Here is a 9,261-nt window from a genome sequence, read left to right on the forward strand (position 1 = left end):
AGAGGTCCCTGGTCAACTGCCTAGCATGCCTGAAATGCCCACCAGAGCCCTGCCTCTAGCTTGCCACAAGCCAACACTGCACCCCGCTCTGCCTTTTTCTTGGTTGTAGGACAGCCTTTTCTCTGAGTGTGACACCATCATCCCTGCTACTTTGGAGTAGATACTTCTTTGGCCCAGTAGCCATGGCAACTGGTTAAACAGCATATTATAGGTCTACGGCAATGGTAACAGAACTACTGACACTTCCTGGTGGAAGGAGGAGAGATTCCAGCTGTCTCTCTGTCCTGTCCTCTCTCAGCTGCCATTGATCTTGAGAGGTCAGTTAATGGAAAATTAATTGAAAAAGAGTCCTCCGTGAGGCTGCTCCCATGAGGCTGTCATCCACGAAGGGTGGGATTTTATGGGGATGCAGCTGGCTTAGGGTCACCTAGGATCCTATAAGCAACTTCACACACACACTGTAACAAGCCCCACATACTCACTGGTTTGCTATGTTGGACTTGCATGCAATTGGTACCTTGGTTATCCTATCTGGGATAATAGGTGTCTGTTCGTGTCTCACCAGGAGAGGTTTATGTACTTTGTGACAGTATGTGGACTGGACTGCTGCCATGGGAGAGCCACACACCCTCTCTGAAGACACTATGACACCAACTCTGCCCATCTGATGAATTGTCTGAGCCCTTCATTTAGTCCACCCTTCTTCCTCGCCAGATAAGGAACTTCATGTCAGTCCCGCTGCCAGACCTTTCCCATAAATGTCTGGCCTGGTGGGCCGTGCTGAGGCAGGCATCATTTTAGCACCAATAGGCTGGCTCGCTTCCAGGTTTCCCTTGTTGGCAGACACATCTTGCTGTTGAAGTCTGGGCGTTAGTCAGAGGGCCGGTGAAGCCCTGGGAAGGCTGCAGGAGCACTCGCAGACCCTCCACCAACACTGGAATGCAGCCTGAGCCTCACCTCCATGCAGCCTGTGCTGTGTTAGTACAGGTACAAAACTCACTTCAGTCTCCACCCTATTCTCATCCCTGGCCTGGCTGTCAGGGGCACAGAGGAAGTCTCTGTTGGTTTCTGTGGGAGTTATGGCCCGCAGCCTAGCCTCTTAATTGGCTTTAGTTTGAAAATAAATGCTTCACTGGACAATGACGTGTCTCCACTCAGTTTTAGAAGAAAATTTTGCTTTGTGTAAGCTAATGTTTAACTTTAATAATCTTTTCATTAGTCCCAAGGACTGTGCTAATTATTCAAAGTTGTGCTTCATCTTTTGTGTGTATTGTTTTCCCAGAGCCTAAGCTAGGGAGCAGCTGCATCGGGGCCATTAGATAATGCCTGTCTATACTGTGAGAGCTTAAACATTCTAGAAAGCAGCTTCCAGCCTTCCTGTGTCCTGGCTTGTACTCTCCAAAGAGACTGAAAAAGAATATTCTACAACCCCTACCTTGCTTTGCAGTAAGAAGCCAAGTAGGCTTCCCAGGAGCATAACCAATGCTGCCATGAAGCTGGACTGGGGGAAGGGGTATCTTGTAGACAGAAGGAGCATTTGGGACATTCTAGTCACTCTATAGCCTAGATTCATGGCTTCTGTCGCTCCTCCAGTCAGTCGCTAGATCGACTGTGAGAGTGCTAGTGGCTACTTAGGTGACAGCAGGTTTAAAGGTCAGGGACACTGGCCCTCCCTGCTAATCATCAGCACAGATCCGGCGATGGCAGGACACTGACTCCTGATCGAAACAATGGTGTCTGAGTCGCTGTCTCTGGCCCTAGGTGAATATGTGACATTCTGAACTTCCTACAGTGTAAGACTTTATCTAACCAGAGGCTTAAAGATCAAAGGTAACGTCCCCTGTCCTAAAAGAGTCAATCAGAGTGGAAACTAGGGGCACAGCTCAATTGAAAGCATGCACACCCCAGCACGCACAAGCCCTAGGTTCGGTCCACAGCGCTGCATACAGCCAGGCACGTTGTCGTAATCCACTCGGGAGGCGGAGGCCACAGGATCAGAAGTTCAAGGCCATTCTAGTCATAGTCAGTTCGAGGCCAGCCTGGGCTACATGAGACTCAGCTAAAAAAGAAAGAAAAGAAACTCCCACAAAAATGTGGGTAGTAAAGGGTCTTTCTGCCTAGTGTCCTCCTCTGTGGCTGGAAAGGTGGCTTAGCAGTTAAGAGCCTTTGCTGATCTTGCAGTGGACATGAGTTCTAGTCTCAGTACTCACATGTTAGCTAACAACCGTAATTCTAGTTCCAGGAGATCCAACCATCTCTTTCGGTCTCTTTGGCCACTGTGTGAGTGTCACACACATGCAGGCAAAACACATTTCCTTGTAAGTGTTTTCCTCTGAGGTCCATGAGACCACACCCTCTCTTGTCCCTTCACTCTGTAATAGACTGTGTGTCTCTTCTGTGCTTTGCATGTCACATCTGAATTTACTCCACAGAAACCAAAAGGATGGAGGAGCCCAGGGGAAGCCAACAGGAGATCCTGGCCCCAAAGTAGCTGCCACAGCCCAGGCCTGTGTCTACCCTCACCCCTCCGATGAGCTGATAGTATATGGATAGGTCATTGTAGAGAAGCCTGCAAGGAGGGGAGCCATGGGAACAGCTCCTGGATAAAGAGAACGAGTAGCTCCCACTTGCTTCTGACTAGAACGGAGTGCCCAGTGGATTTCACACGGAGACATTGCAGCTAGGACTGCCGAGGTCAATTCCCACCGGCGACTCAGAACTGGGAAACCGCATCTGTTATCACAAGCTTTCTGAGAAAGAATTTTTTTTGTTGTTGTACATTTGGTCAAAAGTCAAATCATTAATTGCCAACCAAGAAAGGCAGAGCCGTTGGGAAAGATAGTTATTAAGAGATTTAATTGCCCTGGAGTTTTACATAGGAAATTTTACATTCTGTTACATCTGACAGAGCTGGAGACTCTGAGGAAGCTCTTTGCTCAAACCAGACTTTGCTTTATTTTTTTTTTAAAGACTTTATTTTATGCATATGGGAATTTTGCCTGCATGTATGTATGTACACCACGTGTGTGCCAGGTGCCTGTGGAGGTCAGAAGAAGGCATTAAATCCTCTGGAACTGGAATTAGAGATGGCTGTGAGTGGCTATGTGGGTGCTGGGAATGGAACCTGGGTCCCCCGGAAGAGCAACCGGTGCTCCTAACTCAGGAGCCGTCCCTCCAGCCCCAGTTTGGTTTCTTTAACATTTTCTAGAAGTGGCTGAGTGCCTGGACCAGTTCATAAGTCAGTTATACAAAGATTTGCTCAGTTTACTCTTAGCTGGATTGTAATAAAATTGAGTATGTATATTTATGTAAACTTATATTAATTTGGTATGTTAATTACAAGGTGCTAAATTATTTTGGAAGACATAAACTTTACATGCTGGTGAAAGGTGTCAGTCAGTATATAGAAGGCAAAAATATTTTCTAGGGCTTCTTCTTCTTCGGGAAAATACCAAATGGCAGATGGTGCCAGTCCAGCGGGAGGGCCCGGAGGACCTGGGGGCCCAAGATTAGGAGGCTTAGGTGGCGTCCTCCTTCTTGAAGGATTCAGCAGCGGTCTTAGTAATCATGGTTGAGGTCATGGCCAAGGCTGTGACCATGGTCGAGGACCCAGGACTGTGGAGGTAAAGCTGAAGAGAAGGAGTGAATCCCTGTCACCAAGCTGGGCTGCCTGGTTAAGAACGTGAAGATAAAGTCCTCGGAGGAGATCTACCTATTCTCCCTGCCCATTAAGGAATCTGAGATTATTGACTTTTTCCTGTGTGCATCCCTAAAGGATGAGGTTCTAAATATCATGCCAGCACAGAAGCAGACATGGGCTGGCCAAGGGACCAGGTTCAGGCTTTTGTTTGTCGCTATTGGGGACTACAATGGTTACACTGGTCTTGCTGTCAAGTGCTCAAGGAAGTAGCCCCCTGCCATCTGAGGGGCCATCATCCTGGCCAAGCTTTCCATCGTCCCTGTGCAGAGAGGCGGAACAAGATTGACAAGTCCCACACTGTTCCGTGTAAGGTGACAGGCCGCTGTGGCTCTGTTTTGGTGCGCCCCATCCCTGCTCCCAGCAGTACCAGCATCATCTCTGCTCCTAGGCCCAAGAAGCTACTGATGATGGCCAGTATTGATGACTGCTACACATCAGCCAGGGGCTGCACTGCCACCCTGAGCAACTTTGCCAAGGCCACCTTTGATGCCATCTCCAAGAGCTATAGCTACCTGACCCCCGACCTCTGGAAAGAGACTGTGTTCACCAAGTCTCCTTATCAGGAATTCACTGATCATTTTGTGAAAACACACACCAGCATCTCTGGTCAGAGGACATAGGCTCTAGCTGTGGCTATCACATAAGGTTTGTTATATGTATATTTTCCATATATATATATATGGAAAATGAATTATATCTGTAAAATTTTTTTCTAGGTATGGTGTTATTTTTTGCTTACTGTATGCAGAATATAGCTTATAGTTAATAAATTAAAGGGGGAAAGTTCAGGACAGAGGCTGTACCTTGTCTGGTAGAGTGCTTACTTAGCACGTGGGAGGGCCTGGGTTCAGTACCCACCATTACAAAATCCAGATGTGGTGACACACACCTGTAATCCCAGTGCTCACGATGCAGAGGCGTGAGGATCAGGAGCTCAGCCTTATCCTTGCCTCCATCCTTACCACATGCAAAGAGAGCTTAGACTATGTGAGAGCCTGATTCATACAAGCAAACGAAAGAATGAAGGAATGAACAAAATGACAAAAATATTGTCCAACTATGCAAAAAGGTCAGTTCAAGCATAAAATATGTTTTTTTTTCATTTCCATGCAGTCAGGTGTTTTAAACATGGGTGTTTTAAACTTCTTAATGTCAATACCACTGGAGTACAGTGGGGATATTTTTTATTATTTTTAACTTTCACATTTTTAAAAAATTGGCATACAAAATGTCTTAGGGCTTTATTGCTGTGAAGAGACACCATGACCAAGGCAATTCGTATAGAAGAAAACATTTAATTGGGGCAGGCTTTCAGAGTCAGAGGTTCAGTCCTTTTTCATCATGGCAGGAAGCATGGCAGCCTGCAGGCAGACGTGGTGCTAAAGAAGGGGTTGAGTCCTACATCTTGATCTGAAGGCAGTCAGGAGGGGGCTCTGATTCCACACTGGCGGAGCTTGGGCGTAGGAAACTTCCATGTCTGACTACAGAGCGCAGCACCTCCTCCAACAAGGCCACATCCCCTAAGAGTGCCACGCCCTATGGGCAAGCATTCAGACACCTGAATCTGTGGGGGCCATTCCTATTCAAACCACCACACAAGGGATTAGATACCATTGTGGCACTCTCAAACAAAGTGTCTCACAGTGATTCTTTCCCCTGCATTTCTGCCATCCCAGGTTACTCCAGTCTCTTCTTGGTGCCCTTCCCAGCCTCTTCATTCAGAATTCTTAAGTGTGCATTAATAAATTTTTAGGGGGCAACAAGACGGTTCAGCAGGCAACCACTACACACACATACCCATTACACGTGCAAACACATACAATAATAACAAATAATTTAAAATCTAAACCTATAGAATAAGTTTTAGATTGAGATTCATAGAGTTTGACAGAATTATTTTTATAGGCCTTGTATGTTTTTCTTAGAGTTAGGTAAGTATATAGAGAGAATGAGAAACACAGAGAAGATGCATAAGCAACTTACTATAGTTGAGCTTATGATTTCTTAACTTCATGATGAGGCAAAAATGATATGTGTGTGAAAAGGCCCATATTTCATATCTGATCTTTTTTTTTTTTTTTTTTTTTTTAGATAGTAGTGTATAGAGAAAACAATACTGTCTCATGATGTTAGGCAGAGGCCGTGAGCCAACAGGTCCCAAGTATGCCGTGTGACCATGAGGGCACCCATTTTCTATGCTGTATTGCTTAATGATGTCGGTCATCATTGTGCTTTAACTATGACTAGTAACATTATGGACTCACATTGTGGTTTGGGGAACATCTTTCTATTTGTGTGTGTGTATGTGTGTGTGTGTGTGTGTAAGAGAGAGACAGAGAGTGAAACACAGAGAAAAAAATATGTGAAAAAAAATCCTTACTCAACTTAGACTTGGGTCAGAAGAGGCGAAAGCGTAGAGAAGGAAAAGAAAAATGACAGAGTGGTAGCCTGACTCGGAGGCAAAGATTACAGCATGAGTGGCACCTGAGAATGGCTTTGGTTTCCATTTGGGTTCTCAGTCTGTTTCAGACAAGAGATTAGTAACATACCTGTCACAACAGAGGGTGAGGTGGTTTGAATGGGAAATGTGCCCGTAGGTTGGTTCCTCTGTATCTGGATACTCAGTCCCTCAGCTGGCGATGCTTTGCCGGGCCGTCATGGAACTGTTGGGAAGGGTAGCCTGCTCCTCCCACTTGCTGCCCTGCCTTCCTGCCATGATGGACTGACTGTCCTTCCGGAACTGTGAGCCAAAGAGACTCTTTCTTCTTTAAGTTGCCTTTGGTAATACATTTTTATCACAGCAACAGGAAAGGAAGCGATGTGTGCAAAACCACAGCTTTCTTGGTTTGTGCTGGCTTCGCTCTGGGATGCTAGGACAGACAGCAACACAACTGGGAGGAAGGCACCATTGCCTCCTGCGTTACTCTTCTGCTTGCTGGGACAAAATACTGAACGGAGGCAACTTAAGGAATGTTTATTTTGGCTCGCAGTTTGAGGGCGACCGTCACAAAGGTGCGGTGGCTGCCCTTCCCCTGCAGCCAGGAAGCAGAGAGCGGAGAGCGATGAAAGCTGATGTTCAGGCCACTTCCTCCTTTTTATCTCATCCAGAAACCCAGCCCACAGGGTGCTTCCGCCCACATTTGGGTTTATTAACCTAATTAGGCCAGTTAACCCAATCAAGAAATCCCTTCCCTGGCTTGCCCAGACACTTGTCTCCTAGGTAATTGTGTAGCCCATGGAGCTGACAATTGATGTTCACCATCATGCCTTCTCATATTGTGGCGGCAGGAGAAAGATCTGAGCCTTCCACTTTCCAATCCAAGACCATATGTTAATTCATTCACTCTTTCAATGAAATTTACTGAGTGTCTATTATGCCAACGTAGTCTTGGAAATAGTCTGTGCTGCAATGTGTGACAAATTAGTATTAATTGTTAAATTAGCAGGAGGATCTGATTATGGATCAATATGAGCAATAAAAGGGTAGTTCAGAGCTCTCCCTGAGGCATGCTATATAACCTAATTATATAGGAAGTAGAGTGGGCCATCTGGGCAGGTGGCTACTGTCAAATTGCCACTATGTATCTTGGAAGATGACTAGGTGAAGAAGTCCACCAGCAAAGTATAGGCCTTCAAAACAGAGGAGCCTTCCTTTGGGAATCCAGACAACAGTAGAATTGTCTAGAGAGGGCTGGGAGCAGGAAAGAGCTTGACATCATGATCAGAAGGTCGTGGGTTTATGAGATTAATGAGGAGGTGAGCTTATGATTCAGAAGTTCAGAGTCAGCACACACAACCTGGTCTCCGTTCAGCATGGTTCCTATGTCAGTCATGTTTCCTATGACTCACCTAAGGTGCCTTTAAACAATCAAACAACTAGGAAGGCTTTCAGATGCGAATAAATTAACCACGCATGAAGCAGCACAGCAGCAGCGTTCTGATATGGACCGTGCAAAGCGAAACACGTCACAAGTTAGAGTAGCTCTTATGACAGACAAGGTCTCAGGCTTACGGTGGCGTAAATGCCTCCCTTGTACTCACTGTGACTAAATAAGGTGGAGATGGCTCCAAAAATGAAGGGATTTTTATTAAATGCAAAAGCCACGCTAATGGAGACTTTATGTAAATGTGTCGTAACTGAATGCCCTGAAGCTAAAATATGATTCGAATAAGGGAAAAGCAGGTCGTAGATCTAGGAATTGGCATGACAGTCTGATCTGTAGGGAAGTAGACACTGACTGGATTCTTGCACTTATCACACTTAATAAAAGTGGGGACAAACCCAAATGGTCTCGCTGGATAGTTAAGACCTAGTGGCAGTCATCCAGGGGTAGGAGGAGCGAACACTTCAGGCCTCCCAAGAATACAGCATTGTGTCTCTACACCTAATCACCCAGCTACTTCTGTTTATGGTCCAAATGCAGCTCTACCGCACCGTGGGGCTCCTCCAGGGGCCCCTGAGCATCTCCAGTCCCCGCGAGTCCCCCGTGAAGTGTGCGTGATACTGTGATTATTTATAGTGTGGATGCGGCTGCTCCTGTTTAGTTATTCTATTCCCTACTCTAAATATTGGATGCGTGTCTGAGAAGTTGAATTACCAAATATACACACAACAGAAACAAACAGTGGAACATGCAGGAGGTTGTGGGACATCTGTCTGAGTGTGAGCCTACTGCAAACACTGTTGATATTATTAATAAATAACATGGCGGATATATTTGTACTAGCCTTTTATGTGCGTGTAAGTACTGTGATGATTAATAGACTATTTCAGAGCATTTCTGGGTTTATAGCTTTTACCATTATGTTTTCCACTAAACTGAATACTAAAAGTATAATTAGCATAGAGTGCAGAATCCTCCAAAATTATTGACATTAGAAAGGAATTCTCAAACCTATTGCTGGAAAAATTGAGTTGTCAGAAGTGGAACGACCTTCTTGAGGTTAAATATTTCCTATTTTTTCCCAGGAGGACTATCATTAGGGGAGAGAGCAGGAATATTTTAGGATATTATAGATCATACTGCATCTGTTTCCACAAAAATTACCTGCCTTCATTCAATTGTGTCACCCTTAAATAGGGTAAATTATAATCCTATCAAATTGAGAATCTATAATCCTTTAAAAACACATTTAAGATGTAAACCATATGTTAAAGTGAGTGGATCAGGTGTTGAAATAACGTGTTTTACTTTCAAATACATCACCCCAGTGATTTTAAAGTTACAGAGGATAAGTAGCAGCCTGAGTGCATTGGGATAAATGATCGGCTCATTGTTCTGTTGCCAGGGATGATGTTTTGACAGCTGCACTTTGGCCTGTAGTAACCCACCAGGATGGGGATAACGAGACGTGATGGTTAACCCTGACTGTCAAGTTGGCAGTGCCTGGAATCACCTCGGAGATAAAACTCTGGCTCTCTGTCTGTCAAGGACTTTCTAGGTTGGCTTAGTTCGGATGGAAGAGCCACGTTAAATGTGGGCAGGCGACTGGGGGCTGAGCTCCAGCATTCTTACCTTTGCTTCCTCACACCCCTGCCACCCTGCCTCCCCTACCATGAC

The 9,261-nt window shown here is 45.4% G+C and overlaps 1 pseudogene; it reads left to right on the forward strand.

Moving 5' to 3' along the window:
- Window positions 1–3,455: 3,455 nt before the first annotated feature.
- LOC110552041 (small ribosomal subunit protein uS5-like) lies at window positions 3,456–4,344 on the forward strand (annotated as a pseudogene).
- The last annotated feature ends 4,917 nt before the right edge of the window (window positions 4,345–9,261 follow it).

This window comes from Meriones unguiculatus, chromosome 2, assembly GCF_030254825.1.
Source record: "Meriones unguiculatus strain TT.TT164.6M chromosome 2, Bangor_MerUng_6.1, whole genome shotgun sequence".
In the NCBI taxonomy this organism is placed as follows: Eukaryota; Metazoa; Chordata; class Mammalia; order Rodentia; family Muridae; genus Meriones; species Meriones unguiculatus.